Genomic DNA, 21,132 nt, shown 5'->3' on the forward strand with positions numbered 1-21,132 from the left:
TTCAACAATAATAAATGAATAAAATAAATAATAAATGAAATAAGTGCAGCCTTGATGAGCATTGAGCCTTCTTTAAAAAACATTAAACAATCTTAATTATTCCAAACTTTTTTGTTATCAAATTACAGTATACATTATTGTTAGATTATTGTAAAATTATGATTTTGAGTATTTAAGGCAGCACCACTACTGTAGTGATGTGGTCTTTGAGAATGTTGTTTAAACATGCTCAGTGCCAGACTATTCTTTAATCAGTATAACCAACAATCTCATTCCAGACAGACAGAAAGACAAACAGTCTGGATCCTGTTCTATGTTGAATCAATGATCAGAGTGCATGTTTCTTCCTCCCCCAACTCTGTGTGACACCGAAGGACTGATAAGAGATAAACCTCACCCTATCTCTGCTTCCCTGACCTCTCTTAAAACCAAACCGAAGCACAGACGGCAAGATAGGTGTCAGGGTTATGTCTGTTTTGAGTTGATTTTTGATCTGTTTCCCTGTTGTGTTCATGAATGTGTTTGTTTTTAATTAGTCACATGTTCTCCTTTGTTCCTTGTTTCCCGCCACTTGATTGTATCCTAGGTTTCTGATTTGATTTGTGTCTTCATTTCAGGTGTGTCTTGTTAATTAGTCTAGTTTGCATCTCTGTTTCCTTTTTTATATAATCCCTTAGTTTCTGTGTAGTCCTTGTCATGTGTTGATGTTATTTTGATGATGTAAAACGTACTGCCAATTTATGCGAATTGCTAATTTATGGAAAAGAGTGGAATATATCTCAAAATTTTGCCTTTTGTGTTCCACTGAAGACAGAAAGACAGGCTTAGAACAAAATGAGGGTGAGTAAATGACAGAATTTTAATTTGTTGGGTGAACTTTGATATAAATCCCCTAAAATAATTTTAAAAAATGTTTGTTTTGAATGGCTACTGTGTTCTCTATTCAATAAATCTTAAAGAACCATTCTGCTCAGTTATTAATTGCTCTCTGAAGTAAGTTCACATCAGGGAAATATCTCTCCTAACTACTCTGAGCGCTTCTCATCCAAATGTCCAATTTCTTGGCAGCCCTTTAAAAAGTATCACTGAATAAATCAAAATACCAGCTGAGTGAGAGAAAGAGAGAGAGTGAGAGTTAGAACTGAATAACTAAGGTCAGTCTGATGGTCACAGAGAATGACAGCCCTGGGGGAGAGGTCGTTATCTGACCTGAAGGACCCTGAGGTGCCACTTCCCTGCCTGATTAGATCTCTGACGGCAGGAATGTCTGTTTTGTGACGGTGGTCAGGAAGATCACAGACCCGAGCATTCACAAGCTACAAGTCTAATGAGTCACATGGACCAAGCTCTTGCTCAGACTAGTACATCAGTACTTTAATTTCTTTCAAGAGTAGATCAACACACAGTACTTACATATGCTTTATTGGCATGGAGACAAAAAAAGAAAAAAAGAAAAAGAAAAAAGAAACACACTTCAGAGTGACAAGAAAATCACATGAAATGGTGAATCTCACAAGCCTGCCAAGAACAAGTCATCTTTCTCTCCAAAATCCAAATAATAATTTTATTTTCCTTTAAAACAATGTCAATTTTAGAATCATTATTATCAAGCCTATTTTAGGACCATTATATGAAGTTAAGTCAAATTTATTTATATAACTCCTCAAAGAAGCTTTACCAAAAAATCATGATGGTTACATTTTATGAGAGAAAAAAAAAACAAAAAAAAAACAGGCAGTTGAGATTTGCTATGTAGTATTTATTACTCTGAGTGCATTGTATGTATGTATGTATGTATGTGAATAAAGTTGGATAAGTTTATATATATATATATAATATAATATATTTTTTGCCACGATTTGCAACACAATCTCATGGCAATTCATAACTATTTTACGTTTTGCTAAATAGGTGGCTAATTCATATGAATTTGTAATTAAATCTCATTTGTACATTTTAGTACAATCTGCTTATGCCCTATAGTGATGGGTATGTTTAGGGGTGGACCTTCATGATTACTTTTTTTACTAATAATCGCAATTATTAGAAAATGCACACCTGTTTTTAGTCTGCTTTGTTATCCTGTGTATTTAAGCCCTGCATTTTCCCCAGTTCCTGGCTGTGTATTGTCTGCATTTTTAAAGCTGTTGCGTTATTTCTGTTTTTGGACTCCCATTTTTGTTTTGTTAATAAATAAAATTTTAAAAAAAAACACGTTTTGCAGCATTTGGATCAACATTTGCCTTCTCACACCATACCATATGACATATCACACCAACTGTATGAATGCATGTAAAGTACTATACATCAAACTTTATATCACTTTCTATATATATATCTATCTATATCTGACAATGGACCACAGACTGTCACAGAAATAACTGTGATGCATTTCCATGGTTATCAACATTGCAAATCTAGTTAAGTTTTTCATATTTTTATTTTTTAAAAATGAAATAGTTTTCTTACACTATACTTTGTGTTAGATTATCTATTAAAAAAATAATTCACATTTCTGCAAGGGTGTTTCTAATACAGCTTAGGGAGTGATGGCAAATTTCACATTCTCTCTTCTGACTGCTGTAATCTCGCTATATTTTTGTCCTCTTTTGGAAAGTTGTGGAAATGCTATCATGTATTTATTATTATTATTATTATTATTATTATTATTTTATTATTATTATTTTGCTATTACAGCAAATGAGAATTTAAAAATTATTTGCTGTCATCTCCCGTTCACCGCTATAGAAGTTTACCCAACTATGACAACTTCTGCTTCTGAGAACCACAGAAATGTGAAAAGGGCCCATTAAGCACATTACTGTAATGCGCTAATTACTGTAACACAGAATGGTTATGTTTTCCCTTTAATTAAATAATTAAAAAAAAAAAAAAATCTATAAATAAATAAATAACCCCAAAAGTCTCAACAGTCCTAAAACAGATGTGGTGAAATGTGACCTGGACATTGAGATTCACATGAATGTGTATGCTATATGTGAGGTGTTAACATGCATTTAACATGCCTTAAATACAGAAACAATCAAGATAAGGTCCTTAGAAGGTGTTTGTTCCAATGTTGTTCCAAAGTCTTTAGAGTCCAAATCAACAGTAAACCGCTGGAAACTCAACTTCCTGATAATTCACCATAATTACAGGCCTACGCTGGAAAATACACAATATATGGCAATGAATCAAAGCTTTAAGCTCCCCAAATGAGAGGAAACACTGCTCTTGGCTGCAGGCTGAATTCAGCAGAGAAAACTAAGGTTTTCTTACTGTGGTTACCTAATTAAACACTTTTGGAGACACAATCTCTATTGAGATGCAGTCAAGATGTTGATTTCTCCAGGGGGTAATGCAAAATGTATAAAGGCATTGTGTGAGAGTACAATTGCAAATCTCCGGCCTGGTGTTCAGTCATAAACCTCAAGGTCTTCAGGAGAAAGTTCTCATTCAGTGTGTTTACACACAGGCGTTTAGGAACGATTTTGTAAAAAAAAAAAAAAGAAGGATGCTGGTGTATTTATCCTGTTTTAATGGGCTCCATAAAAAAGACTTGGAAGCCGCAATGGGAAAAAGCGAATCAGGAGCGGAAACACCATTGGCTCATTTCCTACAAATGCCAATATCCCTCACATGTGCGTTTTACCAATGTCTTCATCCTTGACAGCTCTCAGCTGCCACCCAGATGAGCCTTGCCCAAATGAGACACACCTCAAGATGATCTCCTTTCAGCATGTTGAATTCAGCCAGAATTAGCCAAATGTCTATTAACACTGATTCATGTGCTTGTAAGAGGAAGTCCTAGAGAAGAACTCTTAGCTGAGACTGTGGGAGTATTGAAAAAGAAGGCCATTACTTTATTTTATGTTTACATTGAGTAAATTGAATCCCCATCCAAGCTTAACAAAGAGCTCTAATGTTAAATCTGTTTACTGAATATGTAATCATGGTGAATCAAAAAGTAATGTGACCTGTGCAGGCTTTGCTTGAATGCCAATCCCGTAGCGCTCTGCCTTTTAAGTTGTAAAGGACAAGCTCTCTTGACCCTCTTGTGAAAACAAAAGAGTGCCTGATGTGTCTTTCAGGACTGCCTGGTGCCATAGAGACTAACAGGACTGGCCCCAGGGCCAGGAATGGTTCACCACAAATGTGCCTGTTAGTTTGAGGGCTAGGATTTTGTCACTAACCTGAAAGAGATTCCTGTTGGGTCAAGGATGTGGTTACTGTAAGTGCAGCGAGAATTTGCTTTGTCTTTGGCAGAGTAAGGAAACAGAATTTTGTTTACTCAGGGAAACAGATCTGTCTTGTGCAAGCTTTAATATATGATAAGTGAAGAAGATTGTTTCTATTTTCTGAAGTAACTCCACAGCAAAATTACATTTTAAGCATCCCAAATGATATATTTCTAAGAAAGGACTAGTAATAAGGAATAAATATATATTCCAATAATAATAATAATAATAACAATAATCATGTTGTTACAAAGCCATATGACTTTGAGGATTAGTAAAATTAAATTATTTCTTAAAATGGCATCAAGAGACTTAGCATATGGAGTGCTATTTGAGTAAAATACAGTAAAAAATACAGTAAAAGTATATAAATGGTAATCTTTTGCATCCTTTTTTAAGTTAAGAAACTCTCATCTCATTCCCATTCATTGTAATTGCATGGAAAAGAGAATGGTAGACATTCTATTAACTATAAGTTACTTTGCAAATGCATGTCAACTTTATAACCCAAACCCTAACACCTAACCCTAACCTAGAACCCTACCATAGAATTCTCAAATGTCTCCTTTTGTTCAACCAAAAATTTTCATTTTTGGTTGAACTCTCTCAAAGAAAAGAAAAAAAACAAACAGTCCACAGCACAATTGTAGATACGCAGTATATTTGCTTTTTTCTGCAGTGGGAAATGAATGCTTTGTATTCATTTTCAGATGTGTGTCTCTCTTTCTCTCTCTTGACAGATCTGTCTGGACCTGCTGACAATACGGTGAAAGGCAGAAGCTTACCTGCTTATCACAGCCTGCCATCAGACCCCTCTTGTCCCTCTGCGCTCTGACTGCTCCCTGCTAACCCGGTGGTCTCTCCAGCAGGAACAACAAAGGTGGCTTGTGAACGAAAAAAATCACCTTTGTCATCATGAATATGATTAACTTACTCTTTTGCAACCTTCACCAGTGTTATCAGCAGAATACATCCTTTTGAACAGTCTCAATAGCAAATAGTAAAATAATAATAAAAAGAAAAATATTGGTGATAAAAAAAAAAAAAAAAATGTGGTATGAACATTTTATTGCAAATAATATTAGCATAAAAAAAAAAAAAAAAAAAAAAAACAGCTGTTAAAATTAAAAGGACGTGGCATTGCCGTCAAGAGATTTAATCAGCTGGGATGGTTAGAATACCAACGCTTTTTGATATCATATAGAAAATCTATGACAGACTACTGTTGTGTTTTACTATGGTGAGTGCAGGACATGTCTGGGCCTATCTTTGGCCCTACATGCCTTTTAATCCTCTGCAGAATCCACCAAATGGGTAGTTGTTCAAATGCATCAACATTAATAATTTTAATCACAGTATAGGTAATATGTCACTGCTCAGACAAGCATTAGGATTGCTTGCCTATACAGTAATAAGTGCATTCAATAAAAGGCAGAATTCACTATTGTTAAGTTAACCTTGTGAAAAAGAGGTGTGCTTAATTGTATTGAATGTGCACTCATAGTGCACTTAACATCTATTTAAAAAACTGCACTTGCAGATAATAATTAAATAAAAAGACAATTAAGTGTTCTTAGAGTACACTTCCATAACTGTTTATTAACAGTGAATGCTGTAATAATGTCGAATTAAAGATTTTACTTTAAATCTATATTTAAAATCATTGTTTTAATAATCTTTAAAGAAATACACTTATACTAAAGCATATTTAGCACACAAAGTACTTGATTATATTGCAGTGTTACGTTATTTTAAAAGTTAATATACTTTTTTGGTTACACTTCATTTTACAGTGCCGTAGTTACATTGTAATTACTCAAATAAGTACTGAGTACTATTAGTTAACTACATGTATAGTAACTGTGTTACAGTTAGGGTTAGGGTGTGGTTTAGGGTTAGTTACTTGTAATTATGCATAATTTACTGTTATTACTATAGTAAATACATGTATTAACATGTAACTACGGCACTGTAATATAAAGTGTTACCAAAAAAAAAAAAAAAAAACATTTTTTAAACAAAAATTAAACTAATTGCACTTAATATAAATTCAAATAATACATTTTCACTTAAATGTAAAGCCTTCATTCAATTAACATTACATTCAGTTCGCACAGAAGGGGTATGTTTTCCAACAGCTTGTGCATCTCATGCATGGTCGAGCACACTTTCAGGTTAAATACACTTGTCCAACATTGTTTGAACTGTGGACATGACCCAGCAGATCATAAAACAGTTTAAAAAAATAAAAATGCATAGACTTTATAGACATAACTATTGATATGAACAAACTTCTAACCCAAAGTAATTTTCGCCATTTACATTAAAGGTACCAAAACGTGTACAGCTTGTTGAGGAAATGTCGATTATATATGTGACATATTATATATGAGACAGTTCATTCTCTTGACTGTGTGTAGCATTGTAGATATTGTACAGTTATTCTTAGCAAGCTGAACATCAGTTTTTCATCTTCACCATTTTTCTTAAAAGGATTAACATTTTCTTCTTGGTTCCCCTAATAAGTTTTTTCCTATTCCGTTCCACATCACGAGAGATCCTGGGAACACTGTGTGCCCTTTTGCCCGAGCCGCAGTAATGGAGAAAAAGTCTAACATTTATTTTCCTGCTTCTCTTTGCGGAGTGCGGAGGGATGTTGTTTTCATTGGTCTGGGGAGACAGTGCTGCGAAAAGTTCTGGCGAACTGGCACCTCTGTGAGAGAACTAAATAGGCGACACTCAATCCCACACACATTGCATACAGTTGGCTCTGCGAGTATCGCTGTGCCTTTTTCTGCTTCCCACTAGTAAATATAGGGAAGATGATGACAGATCCAAGCTAATAAAAGTCGTCTCTCAGAGCAACATTATTATTGTTTCATTGTAATTCACCTGAGTCTAATAAAAACATAATAAGGCTGGTTTGGATGAGTTTACAAAGCAGCAACATGTAAAACATTAGCAAAGATACAAAGTAATTTGTCAGGCCCTTGTGAAAAGTACACTTTAGCAAGAGCACTTATGCAATTAATATACTTAAGTGCTTACTAAATGTAGTTTTCAGACACTTAATTGCATGCAATGTAATTATAATAAACTGACATTAAAAATTTGACATTATTAAAAACTGTACTTTTCAAACATGTACTTAAGAACTCATAAGTTAAGAAATTAACAGTCATAAAAGCATTCTCTCCTAAATGGCCTTTTATTTCATCAGTTTGTACTGTTAGTATAAAACATACTTTTGATATATAAAGTACATGCAAATGACAAGTGCACTCTGAATAGAATTAAGCACTTTTTTTTCTTTTTTTTTTCTTTTTTTTTTTCAAAAAGGGGCTAACAGCTTGACATGATATATTAGCTGTTGAGGTCAGCATTAAGTCGAAATAATATCACACCCACACAGCGTTATTTCCTCTCCAACAGGATGCTTGTTGAACATTGGACTGTTCAGTTTTTAAAAGGGTCACTCGGTTGTAGAAATGTTTATATATGAAAGTCTTTGTGGCTTTCAAAGAGCAACTTATTAAATGCTCCATTCTCTCAATGTAGTGTGTGATCTCACCCTTCCCCCAAAATCTTTGGTCATTCCCTCATGCAACTGCTCTTTCGTCATTGCCAAGGCACTCTGTTTTGTCAAAAAACACCTGGTTTGAGATTGGGAGGTTCCTCTGAACTGGTGCTGAACCTGTCCTGATGAGGTAGAGATGGAAATCCAGTAATAAGTAAAACACATTTGCTGTTTCCTAAAACACAACATGGCTCCAATCCCTAGCCATTCTTGGATCTAATGCCAGCTGGAACTTTCCAAAAGAGAGGAACTCTTGATACAGCATGTCTCCTCGCTCTGGTTAAGAGCAACAGTTCTTTCCTGGGCATGTTATTATGACTGCAGTTGTGAGGAAATGTTATCTCTTCACCTTTGCCCTGTGTACATTTTCCTCTATCAACGAGTGACACATGTTCAACACAGAAAGAAACTCCACAAGGAAATCAATCCTTTGGGAAACATGAAAGAAACTCCCAAAACCCTCTCAACACTCAATAGTCAACAAAGTTTCCCTTCTAGCCTTGTCTGCCATACATTTTCAATCCAAAACACTCTTGTTTTGGAAATAGCTTAATCATTGGAAGCAATTCTGTGCCTCCTTATATTTTGTGCTATACCATGAGCCTTCAATTCATGCACATATCTCATAGTCAGGGATTGCTGTAGATATGGATCAGTGTGAGGCTGTTACATGATCCACACAACCCTCTGACTTCCTTTTCCAAACAGTGCTTTGACAGAGCAAATAAAACCAACTCAGCCTCAAGAATCAAGAATGCCCAGAGCAGTGGTGGGCATACAGAGAATCAGGCTTAGATTTCAGTGCATGGTTTTTGTCAGTTCATACCCCATTTTGTATACTTGGCTGTGTATTGGCTTTATATTGAAAAAAGTATCTATGATCTTGCACACATTTTCTTTTCTTCCACCATAGGACATGGTTAAACTTAGCTCAGTAAAGAATTCACTTCTGATGAGTTTGGTTTCGTTACACTGAATCATGACCATTGTGACGTAAATGTGGTTCCCAATTCCTGAGGCTTGTGGAGATAATCATAGACTTCAGGGCATGAATGCTTTATGGCAAGAAAATATTTTCATATTGTTCAACCAAGCAAAAATAGACGCTTACCCACACTCTGTTCTGTTATTTGTTTCTTCGCTGGTCATCTAAGAAACGTAACCAGCTCATTCATTGGGTTATGTTTTAACAGCAACTGTATAGCTTCTAGAAACAATGTCAATACCTAAATAACTCCCAAATAATTTGTCTCCTTGATTTGAGTCTATAGACAAAGGCAAATGGAACACATCCCTCAGTTAAGACACTAGGGCCTTGTTTCACAGACAGGGCTTAGATTAAAGGGTTAGTTCACCCAAAAATGAAAATAATGTAATTTATTACTCGCCTTCATGCCGTTCCACACCTGTAAGACCTTCGTTAATCTTCGGAACACAAATTAAGATATTTTTGTTGAAATCCGATGGCTCAGTGAGGCCTCCATAGGGAGCAATGACATTTCCTCTCTCAAGATCCATTAATGTACTAAAAACACATTTACATCAGTTCATGTGAGTACAGTGGTTCTATCTTAATATTATAAAGTGACGAGAATATTTTTGGTGTGCCAAAAAAACCAAAATAACGACTTATTTAGCGATGGCCGATTTAAAAACACTGCTTCAGGAAGCTTCGGAGTGTTATGATTCTTCTGTGTCGAATCACGATTCGGATCGCGTGTCAAACTGCCAAACTGCTGAAATCACGTGACTTTGGTGCTCCGAACCGCTGATTCGACACGCTGATTCATAACGCTCCGAAGCTTCCTGAAGCAGTGTTTTGAAATCGGCCATCACTATATAAGTCGTTATTTTGTTTTTTTTGGCGTACCAAAAATATTCTCGTCGCTTTATAATATTAATATTGAACCACTGTACTCACATGAACTGATTTAAATATGTTTTTAGTACCTTTATGGATCTTGTGAGAGGAAATGTCATCGCTCCCTATGCAGGCCTCACGGAGCCATCGGATTTCAACAAAAATATCTTAATTTGCGTTCCGAAGATTAACAAAGGTCTTACGGGTGTGGAACAGCATTAAGGTGAGAAATAAATAATAATAAATTCAATTTTTTGGTGAACTAACCCTTTAAGCCAGGATTAGGCCTTAGTTCAATTAGGGCATATAAGTGGCTTTTATAAACATGCATTGGAAAAAAGAAAAAAGAAACAAAAACATAAATGGTGTGCATCTTGAGACATAACAATGGCACTGACATACAGATATGTCAAAGCTGCTTTCAGTTAAAACAGCTCAAACATGTATTTTAGTCTGGGACAGGGGTGTTTCCTCTGAGGAGGCAAGGGAGGCATCGCCTCCTCAAAAAAACTGGATGAGAAAATAATAGATATTACAAAAATAAAGTAACGCAAATATAAAAAAATGTGACATTAAAAAGTGTAAAAGTGACTCCTTTTTCAAAATAAACACTGTCCAACAGCGACACCCACAGATGAAGTTACAGCGGGGAGTCCGCATCTCTTGTGCCTCCCTTGAGATTCACAGAGTTAAAGCAGAACCCCTAAAGCGTACAGTGGGTTTAGTGGGGGTTAACTGAGAATGAATGGGGGAAAGTCACGTGAGAGGAGGCAGTGCCTCCATCGCGCTATGATTGGATATGATCGGTTATGATTGGATATGATTGGTTCGTGCAATAAATCCTGCCTCTTGTTTTCATGTGCGTTCTCGTGGAATCAGCCTGAATGAAGACATCGATGGGAAGAATAATTAAAAAGAAAGTAAACAACTCGCGCCCCCTTACTGCATTATGTCACTTAAAAATCAAACTTGAAATGGCAGAAAACATGATGACTGTGGGGTTTTTAGTGAGCAATCAATGTGGTGAAATTAAAGGTACATCTTTGTGTCTGTGACCACTGACCAGTGTGTACAAGCTTGATGACTGCTGAAAATAAATTGACTATTAAAAAGAAAGGATGAACATTAGTTCACACATAATATATAGATATTGTTTAAATTGTTACCTTTTAGTTAGCCTATTATTTGGGAATAAATGTAAAAATGAGTAAAAACACTAACTTGATGAAATTTATACTTGGTTTTAATAAATAGAACATTACATAGTGTAAAAATACAAATTATAATTGCATTTGGTCTCTCTTTATATGTAATGTTTATTTAACCAGGGAAATTGTGTAACAGGGACATAAATTTATATTTGATATATACAAAAAGAATTTGCCTCCTCATTTTAAAACACCACCGCACACCACTGGTCTGAGACTATGCTTAAGTCTGGTCTGTAAAACCGGGGGTAAGAATGTTGTTAGTATCATCAGGTACAGCAAACCATGCAGTTCCAGTATCGCCAGTTTCATCTGTGAAAATCACCTCAAGGCTCTCTCTGCAAACTAAAACCAGACTTGGTCCAATCCTCAAAGCTAATGTGACACTGAGGTAAATACAATTAAGCCCAGCCAGAGGAAAGCCTGGCTTATTATTGTTTATCTTTAAACCTGACTCCATGTCTCCCCCTGGCACTGTGCCACAAGACATCTCTAGTCTAGAAGTCAAGGTTACTGAATAGAAGAACATAATGCATTTAAATAAATGACAGAAATTAACTGTCTATACCTGCATTTGTCATTCAAAAAGGGAAACCGGGCTGTGGATATACAAAAAGCAGTGTTTGCTTACCATTTTGAATATAAATCATGTTGGTCTTCACTTTCTTCATATCAGACTGCCATGTCATTATGAAAATATTTATGTATTGGAATGTTCAGGTAAGATGAAAATGTGAAAATAGAAGAGCTTTCTGTGCGTTCCATCTTGACGTAATTTGCTTGCTTTTATCACTTTGGTTTTTCTTCTCCTGTACTGCCAATCAAAGTGATCTGTTTCAATGACTGTCCAATGCCGGTTCAACGTGTTCAATCGGCCAAAAAGCCACCGATACAGTTTTGACTACTTCTGATGGTGCGGAACACACCACAGATGTTCAGCAATGGCCCAACATGGCTAACTGTCAGCGTGTTGGGTCACAATATTAAAAAAGGCATGAAGCCTGGATCAGGCAAAAACAACGGTTTTGCACAATCAACACCACTAGGTGACAGTATAAGTACAAGACAACTGCCATTAAGGTCAGCACAGCATAAACAGAAATTTTGTAACTTTAGGTGATTTTAGTCAAATTTACAATATGTCATCATGCTAACACTTTCAATAAGAGCATGGGACATGTGACACCCACCATTTAACTGTTGAGCAGTTCTGATGAAATGTATCAAATGTTATGTGTTATGTAGAAAAGATCACATTTGATATGTTTGTGGAATGAAAAAAAAAAAAAAAAAAGATCTGTGAGCCATTGTCTAAAATGTGACTGAGCCAGGTCTCATTGAGGAACTGCTGAACTTTGATACGATGCTTATCAAAGTAGCCCATATTTTCATTACTATCTCAAGGCCCAGTTAATCATGTCTCCAAACATCAGATTCTTTTACAAGGAGGGAAAAATGATGGCTGAAACTCATCCTATTATCGCAACCTCATTATTCTGACAAACAGAAAAATATCCAAGAACGTATCCCCTAACAAACCAAGAAACTACCCCTGGTGAGAAGTATGCAGTTGGCAATGAAGTAGGAGTAATGTAAAGCATTAGCTGGGGGACTCTCATATTGAATGAAGGCTTCATAGTCCCCTTCATTCTCCATCTGGTTTTGCTTATTCAGTCGCTGGTACTGCAGAGCCCCTCTGGAGCTGACCTCTGCTGAGGTCTGATGCTTATGAGGAGCTTTAAGATAGATTAACTTGGGCTCAGTATGTCAGGCATCTTTGAATGGAGATATGATCTACTAGTCTTGCAAGAGTTGTGGCTGAATTTTCATAGTGAGAGAACATAGTATTAGTTACAGAAACCTTTTGAATGGAAATAATATATATCAAAATCCAGAAACCGAATGTTTTCTTCTTTTTTTAATTATTTATTTGCATAAAAGGCACTATAACGATCTTCTGACCAAACAAGGAAGTCATTTACACTTCACTGGCCTTGCGTGACAATAAATGTCATTTACAATCTCTTTCCTGCTCCCGAGAGCTCTCCACAAAGATATCAGCATGCCTCTTTGCACAGCACAAGGCAAAATCTACAAGCTGTCTGTGGGATGGCAGACATATCAGTATGATTTATAGATAGGCCCATGTCTTTGTCTGTCACAGTTTGTTTTTTGAGAGACAAGGCCCTGCCACTGTAGTTTGTAAGCCTACGCTGGGCCCCATGGGGCCTGATTGGACTGCTTGTCTGGAATGTGTGCTGGGTAAATGATCTGATAAATACAGTAGATGTTTTTGTGTTTCATGAGATACAATCGTGGGCTCTTGTGTAGTCAAGCTACAAGTATTCTTCAAAATATCTTTATGAAAACACCTGGGATTCTTCTTTCATTTAATTCATTTTTACTTTCTGTTAAATTAATGAGGAGCAACAAATAGTAAGATGACAACAATCCCCCTTAATTGAATTTTAATTAACTTATTCTCAGGTCAAATGTAGCTTAAAGGAAAATGTTGCTTGTTGCGACATTTCTGCAAAATGATATTATAATGTGTCTTCACAGGTCTTGTAAATCGAAATTTCCAGTGAGTGGAGTTAAAAATGTTCAGCTGTATCCAAAACAGATGAATGTAAATGTGGTAATGTTTTATTATTTTGATTGTAGTATGTTTTGTGACAGTTCAGATATGAAATGTGAGAGGCACTAAAACTCTCTATCGCATTTGAAAACAATTTACCACCTAAGCTAAAACCTGCCCTAAACCTAACAAAAGCAAATGTGAGACAGTGTTAACAAGAGCAAATGTAAGGGATCAGAGAGGGCCCTTGAATTCACTTTAAGCCACTTTTACAGTGACCCTGCCCAAGCGCTCTGCATCATAAGTGTATTGATGTACCAGGTGAACTACCTAGCATATTTACTACATTAGAAAAGCCATACATATGAACTTCATGATGTCAGTCACGTTCAAAGGGGCATATAAGCAGAAATGTTTTCAAACAGGTTTCTCAAACAGTTCCCCTGGCTCCTGCCTTTCATTGGTTGGCCTATCAAACAGCCCTACCCCATAGTCACACCATTGGTTGAATCAATGCTGTTGTACCAGGATACTGTCATGGTTTTATTCATTTATTTTTATCATGTTTGACAGTATACTTTTCGCAGAAATCAGTCTATTAATGGATAGTTGTCATGGGTTGTTGCAGAAGAAGGCACGAAGATGAAGAATAAGTTCCAGCACAAAGTTTAATGACAAAATATCTAAATGGCAGGCAAACAGGCAGGGCAACACACTAAATGTAACGGTTACCAGACAGAGAATGAACGTGAGGGTACAACTTAAATAGGAACTCAAATGAGAGGATTAATACAATACAGCTGAACCAAACAAACTCATAATGACGGTGACCATGGTAACAAAGGAGTGGCGGGAAAACTTGTGATGAATGAAAACAAATTAAAAGTCCATGATAGTCAAGTCAAGTCAAGTCACCTTTATTTATATAGCGCTTTTTACAATGCAGATTGTATCAAAGCAGCTTTACATTGATAACTGGTACATAATTTTTGCTGCACAGCAGCTCTTCAAGAATAGTGTCAATGCAGGCAGATCAAAGCACTGTTGAATAAATGTCAAGAATACTGTTGAATATCAAATGTCAAGTCAAATGTCAAGTGTCCCCAACTAAGCAAGCCAAAGGCGACAGCGGCAAGGAACCCAAACTCCAACAGGTGACATCAGGTGGCAAACAAGTGGCAAATAGATGTTAAAATGGAGAAAAAAAACCTTGGGAGAAACCAGGCTTAGTCGGGGGGCCAGTCCTCCTCTGGCGAACAGTATGATAACTAAGACAAACTAGACATAACTGTGACAATACATGTATTTGCATATTCATACATGACAAACCACTTAAATAATTTCATATTGTGTAAAAACATGAAGAACAATAAACGTAGAACAAAAACTTGAGGCATATCTTTTCAATTGATAAATAATCAATTTCTTTCAATGAAGAGATCTCTCAGGACAGGTTCAGTCCAAAAACAGATATCATCATGTTCATTATTTGAAATGTGATCAATGAAAGCTTGCAAAGAGCTCTTTCTCTCTCACTTTGTCCCTAAATATAGTTTCTCATTCCACTGAATCTGCTCGTATCTCTCCATCTGAGCGATGAAGAGGAAGTGTAGAACCACCCACTGCATATTCGCTGTCCGCAGGTCTATAACTCCTCTGTGCTCCAGGCCACACAAAGTGTGCTGCGCCTCTTCCATCACTCAGCAACCAACAGAAGATCATGATACTAACTCAGTCCACAGAGTGATTTCTGACCTCCCTCAGACCACCAGGTGAAGAAGACAGATGAACATGGGAAGACAGATCAAATGGGGAAAGCAATGCTGCAATTCAGAATAGAATGATTTTTTTTTTCACTGATGAAATGCTAGCTTGTTTGATGGTATAATATTTAGTTTCTACAGTGGGTTAAAGAGTAAATGTTTGAAAAATGCCAGTCAGAATATATTGGTTAAAGAAAAAGATATTGGTTAAAATTTATTTCAATGGTCCACTTTAGACATTCTCCTAACTATAAGTAACTACATGTCAACTAACTCTCACTAGTAGACTGTAGAAGACTGTTAGGTTAGAATAAGGTGTTATAAGGTTAAGGTACACAGAATAAGTTGGCATGTAGTTCCTAAGTTACTTATAGTCAGTAGAATGTGGACCATCAAAATAAAGTGTTAGCAGATAATGAGCAGACAGTCTTATAATATTTTAGAGTTAGTTGACAAGTTCACTGTCACAAAGTTTCTTATAGTTAGTCAAATGTCTAATATGGACCATCAAAATAAAGTGTTACCCAAATATTCTGAAGAATCACAATGAATCACAATCCTGTTGTACAGTTCACGTTGTACATTTTTGTCCATTTAACTTCAAAAGAATTCAAATGAATCCATTTAATGTTTTCAAGGTTTACAGGTTAAATGCATATACACCACACACCATTTACCTCACACACTTCGCCATAAAAAACAATTTTATTAATCCATTAAGTAATAATAGTTATTATTAATAGTCACCTTATTTACACAAATAAAATAAAAATGCAAGTAAACATATAGTCCTATTTTTTTAGACTCTTAATCAGTTTAAGTCTTTAAACTGCATTGACAATTTACACAAATTTAGCACTGATGATTTGTTGGAAGCATATTATGCCATTACATTTTTAACTTTAGATTTTAAGTAGTCAACATCAGCGTCTGTGTTAAAGCATTACAAGTAATGTGTTATGTAATCAGATTACTGTTTCAAGTAACTAGTAAAGTAATGCATTACTTTTTCAATTTACAACAAAATATCTAAGTTACTTTTTCACATTTATTGACTGCTCTCCTGTAACTATGTTGAGAGCAATCGTGAGTGAGATGTTTTGTGCGCTGTGTGAAGATGATGGTTATTGTAGTTCTAGACTATGTGAACATGCACTTACTCATTTCACTTGCATGAAAGCATTCAGTATTCCTTAAAATGAATAAAAACACTGAAATGCAATCTCAGTATTTTACGCAAACCTGTAATAATTAACAATATTAAATTACACAAATATACTTTATGTATTTAATCTCACTTTATTAACCAGTGTTTTTGCTGCTGACCTTCAATGATCTAATTCATCCATACTAATAAGCAAAAATTACTTTAGATTAGATTTAGAAATAAGAGTGTTGAACTTCCTTCTCCTGTATCCCAGAGCCGCTCTGCTGTATCCTAATCCAGAATGGCAGCACAGCTGAAAGGTTTGCTTGAGCTGCGCCCTCTACTGTACAGACGTGATTTGCATTTCCTTCATATAATTGCATATACTTTTTTTTTCAGTTCACTTTTGGTAATTTGCCAAAAATATAACTTTTGTTGTTGTTGTTGTTGTTGTTTAAAAAAAAAAAAAAAAAGCCTAGCCTAGGTTAGAAAAAGTAACGCAAAAGTAATGTAGTTAGTTACGTTTTTAGGGAGTAACGCAATATTGTAATGTATTACTTTTAAAAGTAACTGTCCCCAACACTGGTCAACATACAGTCTATTAATTATCATAGCAAAAAATTTTTAAATAACCACAGCACAGATGACCAGTTGCTGGTTTCATATCATTCCATCCCCAACCCTGTCCAGTAAAAGGAAAGAGAATAGTGGGTAATGGTCAAGCTTATTTTAGCTGTGTGCATAGTCTGTATATGTTGGTCCAAACCAAAAAGGGCCACAAATACACTTCTTTCCTGTATCTGATGCCCTTGTGAACTCTGCAACCTAGGCAGTATGTTTTTTGTTTTGTTTTTTCCTAAAGGTTTGATATACTTGTCATTTGGAGCTCTGTTCTAAACAGATTAATTGTGCTCAATTTACCTTGAATGTTCTATTGAAATAACTAATAACAAAATGCAATGAGGACTGTGGCCACTAACGCTATAAATAGAAAATGCAGTAAGTCAGTATGAATGGTCTGGGATAACTGTGGTAAGAAAGGCATGATGCCTTTTTATATTTTATTTTCCTGCCCTTGAGGCTCTTGGAGGCATATAAAAAAAAGCAAATACAAGCCATCTATTTATGGCTGTGGGGAGCTACCAAAAAAGGCTGATTCAGTAAACAGAGACTGTGTTTATACTTAGTGACAGGAAGACATGTGGGAAGATCGAGAATTAGGCAGCTGACCTGATGCAAAGTCATTGTTTAGACCCTGGAAGATCAAAATGACATCTGAGCAGCTCCTTTTGGATTGACAGACTTTCAAAATTTTGCTTTTAAAGATTACTCAATAAATAAAGAGTTTTAGAAAATCACTTAGAAATGCCTTTCCACGAGAGTTTAATGTTGTAGGCTAGTGGTCGGGGTCTGTCATTGTTATGGATTCCATGGAATAATTTGAGCAGTCTGAGAGAGGTTACACATGTTGGATGTTTAGGATAAAGCAAATGAACTGCAGTAAAAAGAGCCTCACCTCTCCATGACCTCACAAATCCACCTAAAATATACTCCAAGCTAATAGGACAAGATAGACAACCTCTTGACTTAATTTTAAATACACTGAGACTCCCCACCCTGCTATTTAACATCTATTGCATTCTGTGAACTGCTGATCCATCTTGTATGACCCTGTTCTTAAATCCATTTGAAGAATGTGACTGACTCCACAAACAATCTTACACTCTAATTGTAACTGTAGTCTAAATGTATTGCACATGTTTTAGATGCTATCACACCAGTGTGTAGCAAGAGGAAAAGAGATCCGATGGTTGCTGTTGTTGTAGATATATCTGTCTGTGCATTTAAGGTATGCGTGCTTGATTCAGGGCTGTGCTTGTTTTTGTATTTTACATGTCAAAGGTGGCAGTTTATCTTGATTAAGTCTTTGGTAATGTTCATATTATTATTATTTCTGTAAAGCCTAATTACTGAGCTACAGATTGTAATAGCACTTGCAACTAATGTGTGTAAACCATTATTCCAGTATTAAGAATTAATACTGTTGATATAAGAATTATTATTTTTTAAATTAATAAGAATTATTTAAAAACTGATAAGACTGCATAAGCCACATTCAGAGCAGTTGTAAAATAGAAGATATACTGTAATGACTTTGCTTGGAAAGTATTTGCAGCCTACTATTACGAAATGAGTATTGGATAATAAATATAGGCTACATAATGACGTTTTTTTTGTTGTTGTTGAGAAACTAGTGCATTTATTTAGCAAAGACACATTAAATCGATCTAAGGACAGACACAAAAGACATTTATAGTGTTACAAAAGATTTGTATTTTTAAATAAATACTGTTCTTTTGAACTTTCTATTCATCAAAAAATCCTGAAAAAATGTAACATTGTTTACATACGCAATAAGATACTCGAGGCTGTGCTGTATCATGAATAAGTCACGTGAAGCGGAATGCCTGCAAACCCTTCAGCCATGACTTATTTACAATACAGCACTAGCCTCAAGTACCTTATTGCTTTTATAAAACGGTTACCACACAATTAAAATATTAAAGCCAAAAATATGTATCAATGCAACTTTCATGAAGTAAACTTTCACTAAAGCCTTCCTTCCGCTGGAAAAAATAGACCCTGATCATGAACAGCAACAGAAGTTACATTATTATGCCATTAGATGGTGGCAAAGACTGTCTTTATGAATGTGTCAGTCAGTAGCAAAGAATTTTACATTGAAAAGTCTGAATTGTTGTGAACACGGAACAAGACACAACTGACAAATGCTTTCACTACAGCTGTCAGTCACGGGAAAACCCCTTAACTGTTAAAAGGACAGGATAATACATCGGACATTTAAACAGATTTTTTATTATGAACATGAAGATTGACCTGAAGGAAAACGCTAAATCTGAATGCAGGTAACAAACTCGCTCACTCAATCTCTTTCTCACAATACTCTTCTACATAATACAGTAAACTTCAATGAACAATATCAATTGAGAACATACAGTTTACGTTGCTAAGAGTGGTTGCTATAAGGGTGTTGTGTTGTGATACACAGAACCGTTGGGTGAAGCGGTCATAGCCGTGTTTTATCATGAATAAAACACAGCTATTGACCAATCAGAATCAAGGACAGGAACTAACCGTTTTATAAGTAACTTTGCAACTATGTCCACATATTCTACTAACCAAAACCCTAACATCTAACCTAACAGTCTACTACTAACAGTCTACTACAGTCTACTAATACTCTAATGAGAGTTAGTTAGTTGACAAATTACTTATAGTTAGTAGAATGATTTTAAGGGGACCTATTCACTTTTAAAATGAAAAATTCACTTTTATATTGTTTTTGTACATAATTATGTACAAATATCTGTGGTGTGTGAACACAATCACCCTATTGTACTACAAATCCATCCACTCTGTTTGTTATCTTCCCCATAAATCTGAAACATTGTCTCAAAATGAGCCATTCAGGAATGTACTCCAGTGTGACATCACATTGGAACAGGCCCTGATAAGATGCGAAAGAGAACCTAATACTCATGCGACGCGCCATCTGACTGCCAGCTTTCTGTGCAAGTGTTTCAGAAAACCATATATCAGAAGTTTAAACTGATATGACTTTAAAACACACGCAAATAATACGCTTTCATGATGATGAAGAACTGCAGTGTCACGTGAGCATGACCGCGATAGAGATGATAATAAAAACCAAACAGATGTTTTGTTAGTTTTGGAAAGAGCTGAGGAACTGAGGAACGAGCTGCAAAGGCACAGCACAATTCTGGACAGGGGGGTGGGGAGCAGCAGCTCATTTGCATTTAAAGATGCACAAAAAAGCATGTTTTTGTTTCCACCTAAAAATAGGCATGTACAATGTGGTATAAAAAATTATCTGTGGGGTATTTTGAGCTGAAACTTCACAAATGCATTCTGGGGACACCTGATACTTACAGTATATTACATATTGTAAAAAGGGGCATAATATACATCCCCTTTACGTTACAGAAGTGGGCAAGAGTTTTAGTAAATAACTAGACAAAGTTGGAGCTTCTTAGTTCCTTTATACTTTATAGTTTCACTTTATGGAAAATAACACTGCGAACATTGTGCAAAATATCTTCTTTTGTGTTCTACATAATAAATGAAGTCAAATGAACGACTTGAATGTCGAACAAACATTTGAAATGCCATGAAGGTGAGTAAATGGTTGACTTTTCTCAAACAATTTACTCAGATTTCCACGATGTAAAAATTCTAAATAGCTGTACTTCAAGATTTTTCTTTATTTATTAATTTTTATTTTTAATTACATTTTTTTGTTGTTGTTGTTGCAGTTCTTTGCACCGCTGTCCTGTGGCTGATAAGGTCAGGAGTGAGAGCCTGGGGCCGGAGAGTGGGGCCTGATGAGTGAGTGCACAGCTCTGCAACAGCTTCACACAACAGCAAACAGGCTTGTAGCTGGCCCCTGTCCAGCTAACATGGGTGAAGACGCCTGTAGAAAGGGGTGGTCGTTCACACGGCTAAACACACATACACCTGGTAAAGGTCCATGGCAGTTCACCTGTGATGAAGCTGGGTAGATTACATACAAAGTCGGGTAGTCGGGTACTGATTTAAAATTACATGACAAAAAGTGTAGTTAATAACGTAATCCATTACATCACACATTTAAGGTATTTTTGATTACTTTTACATTACTTTTGACCTAAGGCGTTTATTACAGTGATTTGAATATGATA

The 21,132-nt window shown here is 35.8% G+C and overlaps 1 long non-coding RNA gene across 1 annotated transcript; it reads left to right on the top strand.

Annotated features, from left to right (window-relative positions):
* The first annotated feature begins 298 nt into the window (after positions 1–298).
* Positions 299–21,132, top strand: LOC125251335. The gene is made up of 3 exons (XR_007180975.1): positions 299–840; positions 4,979–5,118; positions 20,728–21,132. It is a non-coding gene; the product is annotated as an uncharacterized LOC125251335 (long non-coding RNA).

The sequence above is a fragment of the Megalobrama amblycephala genome, linkage group LG17 (assembly GCF_018812025.1).
Source record: "Megalobrama amblycephala isolate DHTTF-2021 linkage group LG17, ASM1881202v1, whole genome shotgun sequence".
In the NCBI taxonomy this organism is placed as follows: domain Eukaryota; kingdom Metazoa; phylum Chordata; class Actinopteri; order Cypriniformes; family Xenocyprididae; genus Megalobrama; species Megalobrama amblycephala.